Here is a 13,044-nt window from a genome sequence, read left to right as displayed (position 1 = left end):
CCACCCAGTGGGCATACTTGTAGACCTTGCCTGACTATCGCCATGGCCAGACAGGGGGGACAGTGTATGCAAGAGTAATATGGAGTTTGTGCTAGCTCTTGCCAGCTCATTAATGGCTGGATAAACTGCTGTTCTCCAACATTCTCTTGCTTCTCACCTTGTACAATGTGTCATGCCAATAATGAGTGGCACTGAGTAAAAAAAAAAAAAAAAAAAGAAATTCCACCCAGTGGATTTCCGTAATTTACTTTTACTCTTCCTTCCATTAGAAATGCCTTTAGTTGTCCAAGGTTGTTATCCTCCTATTATAAAAACCAAGGTGAACACCTTGGAATGCACAGGGTATTTTGTATTTTACGTTTTTTCCCCCTTAGTATAAATTCCCATGCAGGATTGACAGGCACAAAGAAGACACGCTTTGTGATTTTGGGATATTGAATATTAAATGGTTTTCAGAGAGAGTTAAACCATTTACACAGCCACTGAACCATTTGGAAGCATCATATTCTCACCAGCAGAAGGCATTACCATATGTTTTTCATATCGTATCTGTTTTTGGTAAAAAATAAATATTTTGAAGGCAACTCAAATGACAGAGAAAATGCTGAGCACAGAAAAAATCACCAACACTCCTCCATGTTAAACTTCTGGAGCTTCCCAGGTGGCGCAGTGGTAAAGAATCCGCCTGCCAGTGCAGGAGACGCAAGAGACATGGGTTCGATCCCTGATTTGGGAAAATCCCCTGGACTAGGAGATAGCAACCCACTCCAGTAGTCTTGCCTGGAAAATCTCAAGAACAGAGGAGCCTGGCAGGCTACAGCCCATTGGTTTGCAAAGAGTCAGACAAGACTGAGCGACTGAGCACCCTGAGCACAAAGAACCTTGTAAACCTCTTTCATTCATTCATTCATTCAACAAATATTATCGCATGGTTGCAAAGTATCAGGCAAGGACACAGCCTCTGGGAACACATCAGTGAAGAAAACGTGGGTCCTGTCTGCATGGAACTTACATTCTAGAGACATTTAGCTTCCCTGAAACTCCTCTAGATTCCATATTAACAGGCTCATTTTGAACTTGTACCTTATGAACTGCTTTGTTCACTCCCCATGTAGGGCAGATGTCTTTTCCATGCCAGTAAATATGGATTCACATCATCACTTCCAATGACTACACAGGAGTCCATTACTTGTATGCGTCAGCTTTCCCTCTTTCCATCCTTAACACCTACCACTCTGGATCCTGTTCATCTCCTCACTCGCAGTTTCAGACACCACCAAGTTGATCATCTATGTGCATATGTTTTCAGATTTGGTTTATTATCCCTTACCTCACATCCCTAGAAGCAAAACTGCTAACTAAGAGGGTCTGTACATTTTATATTTTGACATAGTAAAGATTATATAAGTTATTTTTCTACAAGTTAGATACCAACTTACATTCCCACCAACATTAAACAGAGAGCCTGTCTCCCTCTTTGCCAAGACCTTTTTTTCCACCCATTTTAATCTTCAGCAACAAAACATGTTTTGCTTTTCCATCACACTTCTCTTATTATTATGAGGTTGAATTACTGTTCATGTTCGTGCTGACTCTGTATTTTCCTGTTTGATGAAATGCCTACCTTGCTTTATCAATTCCTCTACATAATCTTCCTTATTGATCTCTGAGAACTCTTCATATCTTCAGGATATAACTGCTTGTCAAGAGCTGCAAAATTTCCTATACTCATTTTCAATATTTTTAATGAATTGTTTCAACACAAATATTTATAATGTTTATATAGTTAAATTTATGATTCTTTTCCTTTATGCTCCCTGATAGCATTATGAAGCCTTATTAGGACCTTTCGGACACCATGATTTAAAAAATACTCACCCATGTTTTTCTCTGGCATATCGATGCTTTTCTCTTTCTTTCTTTCTCGGTTTCTGCACTTAAATCTTTGATCCATCTGGAATGTTCATCTAAAGAGAAATGTATAGGTATATCATACGTAAAATATTTTTACAACTTACTTGGCAAAAAAATTTTCTAGCCCAGAATCTATTACTTGACCAAAGACTTGACAGCAAAGCATATTTCCAACTGCTGCTGCTGCTGCTGCTGCTAAGTCGCTTCAGTCGTGTCCGACTCTGTGCGACCCCACAGACGGCAGCCCACCAGGCTCCCCCGTCCCTGGGATTCTCCAGGCAAGAACACGGGAGTGGGTTGCCGTTGCCTTCTCCGATATTTCCAACTAGCTCTATCTGAATGAAATAAGCCTCTCCCCAAACGCCTCTCAGGAGCACCCCTCTGTCACGTGACCCAAAGCTGATCAGATGAAGCGAAGCTGAAGGAAATTGACACGCTGGCTGGCAGTCCATGATTCACTCGGCTTGTCTCAACTCGAGCTGGTTGGGCAAATTTTGTTTTCTTCTAGAGAACTTGAAGTGGAAAATTCCCTGAGGGTGTTCAGACAGTAGCAGTCAGGACAGCCACCACCTGAATAAGAGTCTAAGAAGAGAGAATAGTAAAAACTAAGAGAGATATTCTAGAACTGAAGCACATGGCATCTCTAGTTGGAAAGAATCCACTGAATAGCCAGCAATAAGGATTTAAAAAAAAAAAAAAACCCTCTCTCTGAAAACTTAGAACAATGAGCACAAAGAGAGAATTCCAAAGGTTTTCAAAGAAAAGAAAATGGGAATTCCCTGGTGGTCCAGGGGTCAAGGCTTGGCACTTTGACTACCGTGGCCCGGGGTTCAATCCTTGGTCGGGGAACTAAGATGCCACAAGCTGCAGTGAAGCCAGGAATAGAACAGAACAGGACAATGTACACCCATGGCAGATTCATGTCAGTGTATGGCAAAACCAATACAATAGTGTAAAGTAAAAAAATAGATAAATAAATGAATTTAAAAAAAGAAAAAGAATAGAACAGAATGGTCAACACTTGAAAAAAACAGTGAAATAAAAGGTCACTTAGAAAGGTGTAAGAATCAGAATGACTTGTATTTTCTGAAATGTGACTTTGTGGACCAGAAGACCGTGGAACAAGGCCTTCAAAGATCAAGACAAACAGATTTCCAGTCTAGAATCCCATCCTCGGCCTTGATTATGGAATGAATATCAGCATTTGAAGACCCACAAAACTCTCAAATGTACCTCCCACGCGCCTGTTCTCAGGAAGAAAGTCACAGAGGAGAAACTCTGCCCAGAAAATGGGGAATCCAACCGAGAGGAGAGGAACTCCTGGGATGGAACAGAGAGCATGCTCAGGATGACAAGCTCACCTAGCAAGACAGGAAGGCTGGAGCCGAAAGCGGGTTCTCCTTGATATCTCTTATTCTCTCTCCTTTCCTGTTCACATTCAGTTCACTAGGAAATCTGACTGTAACACTTCAGAATCTATCAGGAGTCTGACCACTTTCCATTTCTCCCGTGAACACCCTGGTCCATGCCAACACCCGCATCTCTGCGGTCTCCCCTAACTGGTCTCTCAGCATCTTTCCTTGCGCTCTTCTTGACAGAACAGCTAGTGTGGTGCGATCCTTTTCAAGTTCCAGTTCCCTGAATCGGGGTCATTTGTTGTGACGTGGATGGACCCAGAATCTGTCATACAGAGTGAAGTAAGTCAGAAAGAGAAAAACAAACATTGTCTATTCACACATATACGTGGAATCCAGAAAAATGGTGCAGATGAACCTATCTGCAGGGTGGGAACAGAGACTCAGATGCAGAGAACGGACATGTGGACATGGTGAGGGGAAGTGGAGGGTGGAATGAATTGGGAGAATAATACACTACTATGCGTAAAACAAATAGCTAGTGGGAACCTGCTAACGGCACAGGAAGCTCAGCTTGGGGGCTCTTCGATGTTCTAGAGGGGTGGGATGGTGGGGGGAGAGGTGGGAGGGAGGTCCCAGAGGGAGGTTATGTATGTATGTATAGCTGATTCATTTCATTGTACAGCGGAAACTATCACAACATTGTAAAGCAACTATACTCCAATAAAAATAAATTAAGTTCAAGTTCCCCACTACCTCGGCCCATGAGGCCCTGCGAGATGCTGCTTCCCAGTATCTCTGTGCTATCATCTGCGACAGTTCTCCCCTCGCTCACTCCGCTGCAGCTGTCAGCTCCTAGCTGTTGCCCTAACACACCAGGCATATTCTCTGTCACAGCCATTGCCTAACCCTTCCCTCTGCCTGGAACGTGCTTCCCTAGGACCCACTCATGCCTTCAAGGATGCTCAGATGTCACCCCTCTCAACCCCTTTGTTTATAATTTCATTATGCCCCTCTTCCTGCACTCCCAATCATCTCACCAAGCTTGATTTCTTTTCTCATACAATGTACCACTGTTTGAAATAATATTTTATATTATTTGTTGTCACTGAGTCGATAAGTTACATTCAACTCTTTTTTGACCCCATGGATGGCAGTCTGCCAGGCTCCTCTGTCCATGGGATTTCCCAGACAAGAATACTGGAGTGGGTGTCCATTTCCTTCTCCAGGGGATCTTTCTAACCCAAGGATTGAACCTGAATCTCCTGTGTTGGCAGGTGGATTCTTTACCACTGACCCACCAGGGAAGTCCATTTTTTATTATGCTTATTGCTTATTTCTGCCTCCTCTAACTCCAATGTAAACTCCAGGAAGATAAGAAATCTATCTTTCATGCACATCCAGTGCCTAGAAGATGGCCTGGTACCTAGCAGGCATTCACAAAAATTTTATGAATGAGTGAATTAGTGAATAAATAGAGTGGAGGCCTCTAAAAGGGAATCTCCAAAAAGAACAAACAGATCAAATAAACCATGAGGTTGAAAATACTGAGAACAGATTTATACTCTTGCCCGAGGGTCCAGGTCTGAGATAGGGATTGAGAAAACTATGCCTCAAACCACAGGACAGTTATTAACTCCAACTGCACCAAAGTTGTACAGGAAAAAAACCGTCATTCTGAAATAATCCATGGCTCAATTGTGAATACCATTTATGCCATCATAACAATGTAAACCCACTCCAGTATTCATGCCTGGAAAATTCCATAGACAGAGGAGCCTTGTGGGCTACAGTCCATGGGGAGAAACATCAACAACCTCAGATAGGAAGATTGACACCGCTCTAACGGCAGAAAGCAAAGAGGAACTAAAGAGCCTTTTGATGCGGGAGAAACAGGAGAGTGAAAGAGCTGGCTTAAAACTAAATGTTTAAAAAAAAAAACTAAGATCCTGGCATCTGGCCCCATTACTTCATGGCAAATAGAAGGAGAAAAGGTGGAAGTAGTGACAGAGTTCCTCTTCCTGGGCTCTAAAATTACTGCAGATGTGACTGCAGCCAGGAAATCAGAAGACAATTGCTTCTCAGCAGGAAAGCTGTGACAAACCTAGACAGTGTGCTGAAAAGCAGAGACATTACTCTGCCGACAAAGGTCCATACAGTCAAGGCTATGGTCTTCCCAGTGCTCACGACAGTTGTGAGAGCATAAAGAAGGCAGAGCCCCAAATAACTGATGCCTTAGAACTGGGGTGCTGGAGAAGACTCCTGAGAGTCCCTTGGGCAGAAAGGAGATCCAACCAGTCAATCTTAAGGGAAATCAACCCTGAATACTCATTGGAAGGACTGATGCTGAGGCTGAAATGCTAGTCTTTTGGTCACCTGATACAAACAGCCGACTCAGTGGAAAAGTCCCTGATGCTGGGAAAGATTGAAGGCAGAAGGGGACGAGGGCATCAGAGGGAGAAGATGGCTGGTTGGCATCACTGAAGCAATGGACATGAACTTGGGCAAACTTTGGGAGACAGTGAAGGACAGGGAAGCCTCTGCAGTGCATGGGGCTCAAAGAGTTGGACACGACTGTGTGACTGAATGACGCCACCACCAGTGTAATTGCAGGACACGGATGGAAGCAAAGGTTCGGACCCAAACAGACTGAGAAGGCGGAGAGTGCGTGCAGAATTAACGAGAGCAGGCTGGGGAGTCCATGGAAATGACAGGCCCAGCAATTCAGAATGGGGCCCTGACCACTGTGCTCTCCATCAGCACAAATTCCTCTGAAATTCATGTCCTAATTTGTTATTTTTTTCAGTCAGGACTAAAACTTTTTCAGAGGAGCTGAGAAAATGTGCATCTGCATGGAACTTTACTTTCCATGTAAAGCTGCACATGAAAGTTAGAAGGTTGACATGACTTCTCTCATATCAAAAGAAGTATCTAAAACTAGAAAAGAAGCAAAAGCAGTCTAAGCACATTTAGCAATGCAGGGGTCACACATAGGGGTCAACACAAGGTCAAAAGGGTTGCCCTCTGGATGTGGGATTCTACTCGGGAAGATGCAGGAATCCAGGGATGGCGGTTTTTCAAAATAAACCTTTAAAAACCATATACTACTTGAATGATTTGAAGAACACATTTAAATAGTTGAGAAAAGGAGTCAAGACCATGTATTTTCGTTTGAAGGCTCTGAATTTGAAATTGTAATTTTATAATTGTGAAGGACGGGAATCTGAAAGCCTTCCTGCCTCCTAAATACCTCTTCCTGGATACATGATGGGTGTGTCTTAAACCCATTACTCACTGTGGACACTTCTAGAAACAAAAATCTCTGGCAGAGATTTTCCATTTGAGGAATTACTTTAACCCCACAGACAAAAGGGTGAACTCTGATGGCCATGAACACTCTTGAATGAAAATAATAGACTGGTTACAAGGAACGCAAGAGAAACGTTGACTTTTATACTTGGGATGCTTTTAGTTGTCATTTATTTTTGTCACCTCACTTTTCACATTTTTATGTGAAGATAAATCTCTCAGGCAATTATGTGAAAATCTTCACTTCTGTCATCTGATTTATGATTTCAGGTGAGGCCCAGCTCTAAACAAATCCAGTATAAGTATTAGCCAGTGTTTTGAAACTTGGAGGTAAGATATGAAGTATTTCAATTCAAAGAAGGGGCAGGGGGAGACAAATTCATGTCCATCAGCAAGGAACCAAAGAATGCCTTCAACCTCCCAAAAATGATCATCAGAGACTGAGGTTTGTGATAAGAATTGGATATATGATCAAAACCTCGTTATTAGATTTAAGAGAAAACCTGTATACATAGTCATCAACGTAGAGAAGGCAGCTGCAATTACATGTGTGCATGCGTGCTATGCTGCTTTAGTCATGTTCGACTTTTGGTGACTCTCTGGATTGTAGCCCGCCAGGCTCCTCTGTCCATGGGATACTCCAGGCAAGAATAACAGAGTGGGTTGCCATGCCATGTCTTCCAGGAAATCTTCCCAACCCAGGGATTGAACCCAGGTCTCATACGTCTCCTGCATTGGTAGGCAGGTTCTTTACCACTAGTGCCACCTGGAAAGCCCTTTCAATTATATGTGACTGGCATTTTCGACCTTCCAATTCTTCCTACTATGGATTCATAACTCAACGTGGACTACAATTGTCCAAAGACTTAAATCATCAGGGATCCTGTGACTTGTCACCAGCCAGATGCCAACGCTCCTAGATGCCCTGGCCCAGGTCCTGTTGTCTGGCTCTCAGAGGAGACATATTTCCAGTAAGCTCTGTATTTTCCTTTACTTTTTAACACTGTCCCCACTAATTGCAGAGAAATCAATGGAACCCTGAACTGTTGCTAAGATTGACTTGATCAAAGTAGCTCTTTGTTCCATAATGACAGCTCATTATTGAACAGGAAATTGCCCATTCCATCAACCTCTCTGTAGCCATTAACTCAATTTGACTGGATTAACTAGTTCTACACAGAAGCTTCTAGAGAAGCGAAAAGTCTGGGGTCTTTGTTGTCTCATGGAGGAAAAACTAAACACGTCTCCTCTTTTAGGGTTCTGCCCCCTAGAAATTAAAATGCTGACTTGATACTGGCCTATGGTGAGGGCATGCATTGGAGAAGGAAATGGCAACCCACTCCAGTGTTCTTGCCTGGAGAATCCCAGGGACGGCGGAGCCTGGTGGGCTGCCATCTATGGGGTCACACATAGTCGGACACGACTGAGGTGACTTAGCAGTAGCAATAGCAGTATGGTGAGGGCTGGGCACGTGTGTCTTCTTCTTAAGTTCTGCTTCTAGGGTTTATTTTAAAATCACACATTCTTCATTTATGACGACTGTCACAATGAGCTCTTTTCTATTCGAGCCTGGTTTTGGCTAGAGATCCGACCAAGCGGGCCCTCCTCCTCCTCCTCAGCATTTGTGCTTTCCCTTTATGTGAGAGCATTTGGCTTTGAGAAGGATGTTCTGTTTCAGGGGACTGGAGTCTTTCTTTCTGAGCAGAACGCTGTCAGCTCCCTGTACACCGGGTCCCCAAGGGCTGCTGATGGGGATGACTACAGCCATGCCCGCCGCATTAAAGAAGGGTCCTCTTAGTGCATAATTAACTTTATCTGCTTGGCTGTGGTGCTCACTTTTAATTACATACACTTTCAGCTTTTTCACTGAATTTTCAAAGACACACTGTGTGAGGCGGCCTGATTACAGGTTCCCCAGGTAAGACTGAGATGGGTTTATGCCGGCGCAGTTACCTCAGCTGCTGCCAGGGTCCCTGCTGGTGGGCAGCTCAGAGGATGCTGACTTTACCAAGAGCATCAGCTCAGGACACACTACATTCCAGTGTTGCTGCCGCATAATGGTCAAACCACGTGGCATACTCGTTTCTCCCTCGCTAAATGGCACCTCTGCACAGGAGCGTTTTGGAGGAAGAAGAGAGCTCACAAGATGCTCTTATTCCTAGAGCTGGTTATCAGGTTTTGAGTAACTGATGTAACCAATATCAGTTTAATTTTTGATGACTAGAAGCCACCTGCCCACAGCAGGAAGTGTCAAATGTGTCACACGGCATGACACTTTTCACACAGCCTCCCCATTAGTATATTAATTTCTTGAACAAAAATTTATAAGCTCCTACCATGTGTCGAGCAGTGATCTGGGTGCCTTGCGAGCAGGGCAGGCCAGTAAATGCTACATTTATGGAGCTTCTGTTCTGGTGGGGAAGGAACGGGAAGGGCAAATCAACAACAAACCACTAAGTAAATTATTCAGGTCAGAATAGTGCAATAAACACATGCATGGGCTAGCTGGCAATGTGAAAGTGTTAGCCTCTCAGTCGTGTCTGGCTGCTTGCGACTCCATGGACTATAGCCACCAGGTTCCTCTGTCCACAGAATTCTCCAGGCAAGAAAACTAGAGTGGGTAGCCATTCCCTTCTCCAGGAGATCTTCCTGAGCCGGGGCTCGAACTTGGGTCTCCCACACTGCAGGCAGGTTCTTCACCATCTGAGCCACCAGGGAAGAGATGGTAAAGAAAGGCTTTTTTGGTGAACCGACGTTTAGGGTAAGATCAACATGAGGGGCTTGGTTTAGGACTATCCTTTAAGGAAGTTACCTTGTACCAACTTTCTTAGTTTCACTAGTAATCACCTTCCTTTATATATAATATAAGGAGTGATGAACCATGTGATAACTTTTTAATTTTCTCTTTTCAGCTTAAAAATAAGAATGTTGATAGGAAAAAGCAGAGATTTACAACTGGCCTGTGTAGTTGTTGAGAATATAATAGGTAAAGTCTTCAGAGTAGCCATACTCCCATTCCTGGTGAATTGCTCAATTATATCAATGCCAATCCTGTTTCCTGTCACATTTCTCATTCCACCCACAGCCCCTCTGGAGAGACTGCCCTAGGGAGACACAGGATATCCCATGTGAACTGCAGGTGGCCTAGGAGATGCCCTGGTGTGACCAGTTCTGTCCTGAAGGGAAGATTCAGAGCACCCAGAAACCACAGCATGAAATAGGCAGTGCGGGCAGAGTGGCCACAATCAGTCAGAAAGTTAAGCGTGAGCTGAAACCGTGGCCAGAAGGAGCAGGACGAAGGGTTGTATGTCCTACAGAGCCAAGGACTCGGATGCTGGTGTAAGAAGGGCAGACAGACAGGCAGGAGTGGTGTCACAAGCGAGGGCAGGTGCACCGGAGTGAACAGTCATCAGCCAGGCTGTGAAAGGACCAAGGTCAGCCTCAGTCCAGTGCTAAGTCGCTTCAGTCGTGTCCGACTCTTTGCGATCTTATGGACTGTAGCCCGCCAGGCTCCTCTGTCCATGGAATTCTCCAGGCAAGAATCCTGGAGTGGGTAGCCATGCCCTCCTCCAGGGGATCTTCCTGACCCAGGTCTCCTGCATTGCCGGCAGATTCTTTTCCATCGGAGCCACCAAGGAAGACTGCCACGTAGGTCCAGAACCAGTAGCAACTCTGTCTCTACAAGCTGAGTTGTGCTACCATTTCTATTCATCTCAAGAGGTCCATCCAGTGTATGCCTCCACTTCGCCAACCGGACTACTTTCCCAAGTCCTCAAGAGATAGAGCCACATGGTTAAAATGCCAGTATGTCCATTCTTACCCACCTACCTACCTTGCTTCCTCCTTCCCTCCCTTGCCCCCAGGTATGCTCACAACAAATCCTAGTCACTGACAGCCTCAGAGGGAGCCTCTGCCCCGGGGGGAGGACAGTCTGGTGACTCTGAACGAAACTACGCATACACTCACCCTCTGACCCTCATAAGCAATGCCACTCACAAAAAGCTACGCTGAAGATACACCTCCACTCATACGCAAACACAAACGCACAAGCTTATTCATGGCAGCATTATTTGAAATTGCACAATACTGCAAACAGTTTAAATGCCCAAATATAGGAAAGTGGTCAAAATAACAACAGCATGTTATACATGTTGAAGCAGTAGGCTGCGCTAAACAAGAATAAATAAATCTTTATGAGTCGATATGGAGTGATTTCCAGAAATCAAACGTTATCATTTAACAACAAAAACGGTCAACGGGACTAAGAGGAAAGCTGCTACAAAAAGGTATAAATTCACAGGCAACCACTAGGACGTGAAATATGGAAAGAGAAGAAAAGGGTGAGTTTCTGACTTTTGTTATCAGGAATCTAAGACAAACCACAGAGCACTGCTGAACGTCGTGCGACCAGTCTAGAACACACGGCATCTAAATTCCAATTTCTACTTGTGAAAACTTGGAAAACACCACACTGGACACATCGAAATGGCGCTGTATCCACAACCAGCCCATTCAGCAAAGCAGAGGTGGGAGAATATAAACTTTGGGAACGAAACAGTCAACATTTAAGTAAGTGTGGATTAGTCGCTCAGTCGTGTTCGACTGTTTCTGAACCCATGGACTGTAGCCTACCAGGTCCAAGGCTCCTCTGTCCATGGGATTCTCCAGGCAAGAATACTGAAGTCACCTGTCATTCCCTTCTCCAGGGAATCTTCCTGATCCAGGGATAGAACCCGGGTCTCCTGCACTGTAGGCAGATTCTTGACCATCTGAGCCACTAGCGAAGTCCCATTTAAACAAGAACTGTGGTATAATGGCAGGAAAAACCAGAACTGTGATGGACTTGCTATTGTTCATCTATATCACTTAGTACTTCTTTGATTTTGAACTTTTTTGTGTGTGTGTAGGGTTCAGGGTCGGGGTAAGGCAGGTTTCAGAGATCCTCCTCTGAGAAGCCCAGGTGATGTGAATGGAGAGCGGTGTTTTGCGTGGTCACCAGCAGAGGGCAGCAGTGCCCGCCAGGTCTCGCAAAGTCCAGGAGGCAGAGGAGCTCGGCTCCCGGGGCCCCAAGCCCACCTGGCGATCAGGAATTCCAGGCTGGGTGGGGAAGGTGGCATGCAGCTGGGCAAAGGAGATGTGGAGGTACTTGAAGTTAAACACAGCAAATCTGGGAGCCTTCTGAATTTTCCAGGAACAAAAATCATAGGAAAACCCACTATTTAGAGGCTGAATGTGCTGTGCTGTGCTTAGTCAGACTCCTTGCTACCCAATGGGCTGTAGCCCGCCAGGCTCCTCTGTCCACGGAATTCTCCAGGCAAGAACACTGGAGTCGGTTGCCATTTCCTTCTCCAGAGAATCTTCCCCACCCCGGGATAGAACCCGCATCCCTTACATCTCCTGCACTGGCAGGTGGTTTCTTTACCACAAGCTCCTGAAAGCAAAATATGACCTTCAAGACACAGCCCCTGATATTAGTTACAAGTGAAGCAAAAGATCTATTGAAATTCGTATTCCCAATTACAGACGTGGATGACTGGAAAGCATGAAGATAATTTATTATTTCCTTCATTTAGTCAACCACATGGTGATTCAACCCTTACTATGTGCTCGACTCAATATCACATGTCAGCAGGGAAAAGAAAATGCAGACTCAGCCAAGGAGACAATCTAAGTATCTTATTACAAAAAGTCCAAGTCAACAAATTTTCAAAAGTGAGTTACCATGATGCCAATCATGTACTTAAAAAATAACTTTTAACCAAAAAATGAATAATTAGCATTGACATGGAAGTTGGTATTCTTGGTTGACTCAAACCACAGAAAACAGATATTTGAGCCATATGGCTGCTTCTAAAACTCTGTAATTTCTTCATTTCTGATTTTCTTGGTAAACTATAATGTTCAAGCTTACAGGGAAACATTTATCTTGGTTTATATTTTAAATTAGCCTAATAACAATAATAGTAATGGCACCAAATTCTAACCAAGCATTTACATGAGCTCGGTGCTTCTTAGAGCACTCAAGAAATGCTAAGTCATTTAATCTATATAACAACCCAATGAAATAGATACTCTTATGACTCCCTATGTTAGAGGCTCAGAGAGGTTAAGCAGCTTGACCACGGCCACACAGCCACTATGTGACAGAGTGGGATTTGAACTCGAGACTCCAGGCCCCTAGCTATGGTATCACTCTTACTATTGTCCAGCACTGACTACAGCATAGTCCTCCAGGAGGACTGATCTTCTATACAGAATTAATTCCCTCTCACTCCCTGGATTGTCACCTTCCATCACTCTAGAGTGACTGATCACCCATCCTTACCTCTTTCCCTTCCCATGAAGGGCTGCATTATATGAACCGTGAAGTTTAAGAGAAGATAGAATTCTTTGTTCTTTAGTTTGGCTTTATCCTAAAAGAACATCACACCTCATACTGACTTTTTTCTTATATTCTGTGTTGATA

At 44.2% G+C, this 13,044-nt stretch overlaps 1 non-coding gene across 1 annotated transcript; it reads left to right on the top strand.

Moving 5' to 3' along the window:
* Positions 1-9: 9 nt before the first annotated feature.
* LOC145522123 (small nucleolar RNA SNORA58) lies at positions 10-144 on the top strand. The gene has a single exon (XR_014065935.1). It is a non-coding gene; the product is annotated as a small nucleolar RNA SNORA58 (small nucleolar RNA).
* Positions 145-13,044: the final 12,900 nt, after the last annotated feature.

Source organism: Giraffa tippelskirchi, chromosome 9, assembly GCF_054371585.1.
Source record: "Giraffa tippelskirchi isolate mGirTip1 chromosome 9, T2T-mGirTip1v1.2.pri, whole genome shotgun sequence".
NCBI lineage: Eukaryota > Metazoa > Chordata > Mammalia > Artiodactyla > Giraffidae > Giraffa > Giraffa tippelskirchi.
Note: the sequence above shows the minus strand (reverse complement) of the source record. Positions and strands in the feature narration are given on the sequence as shown.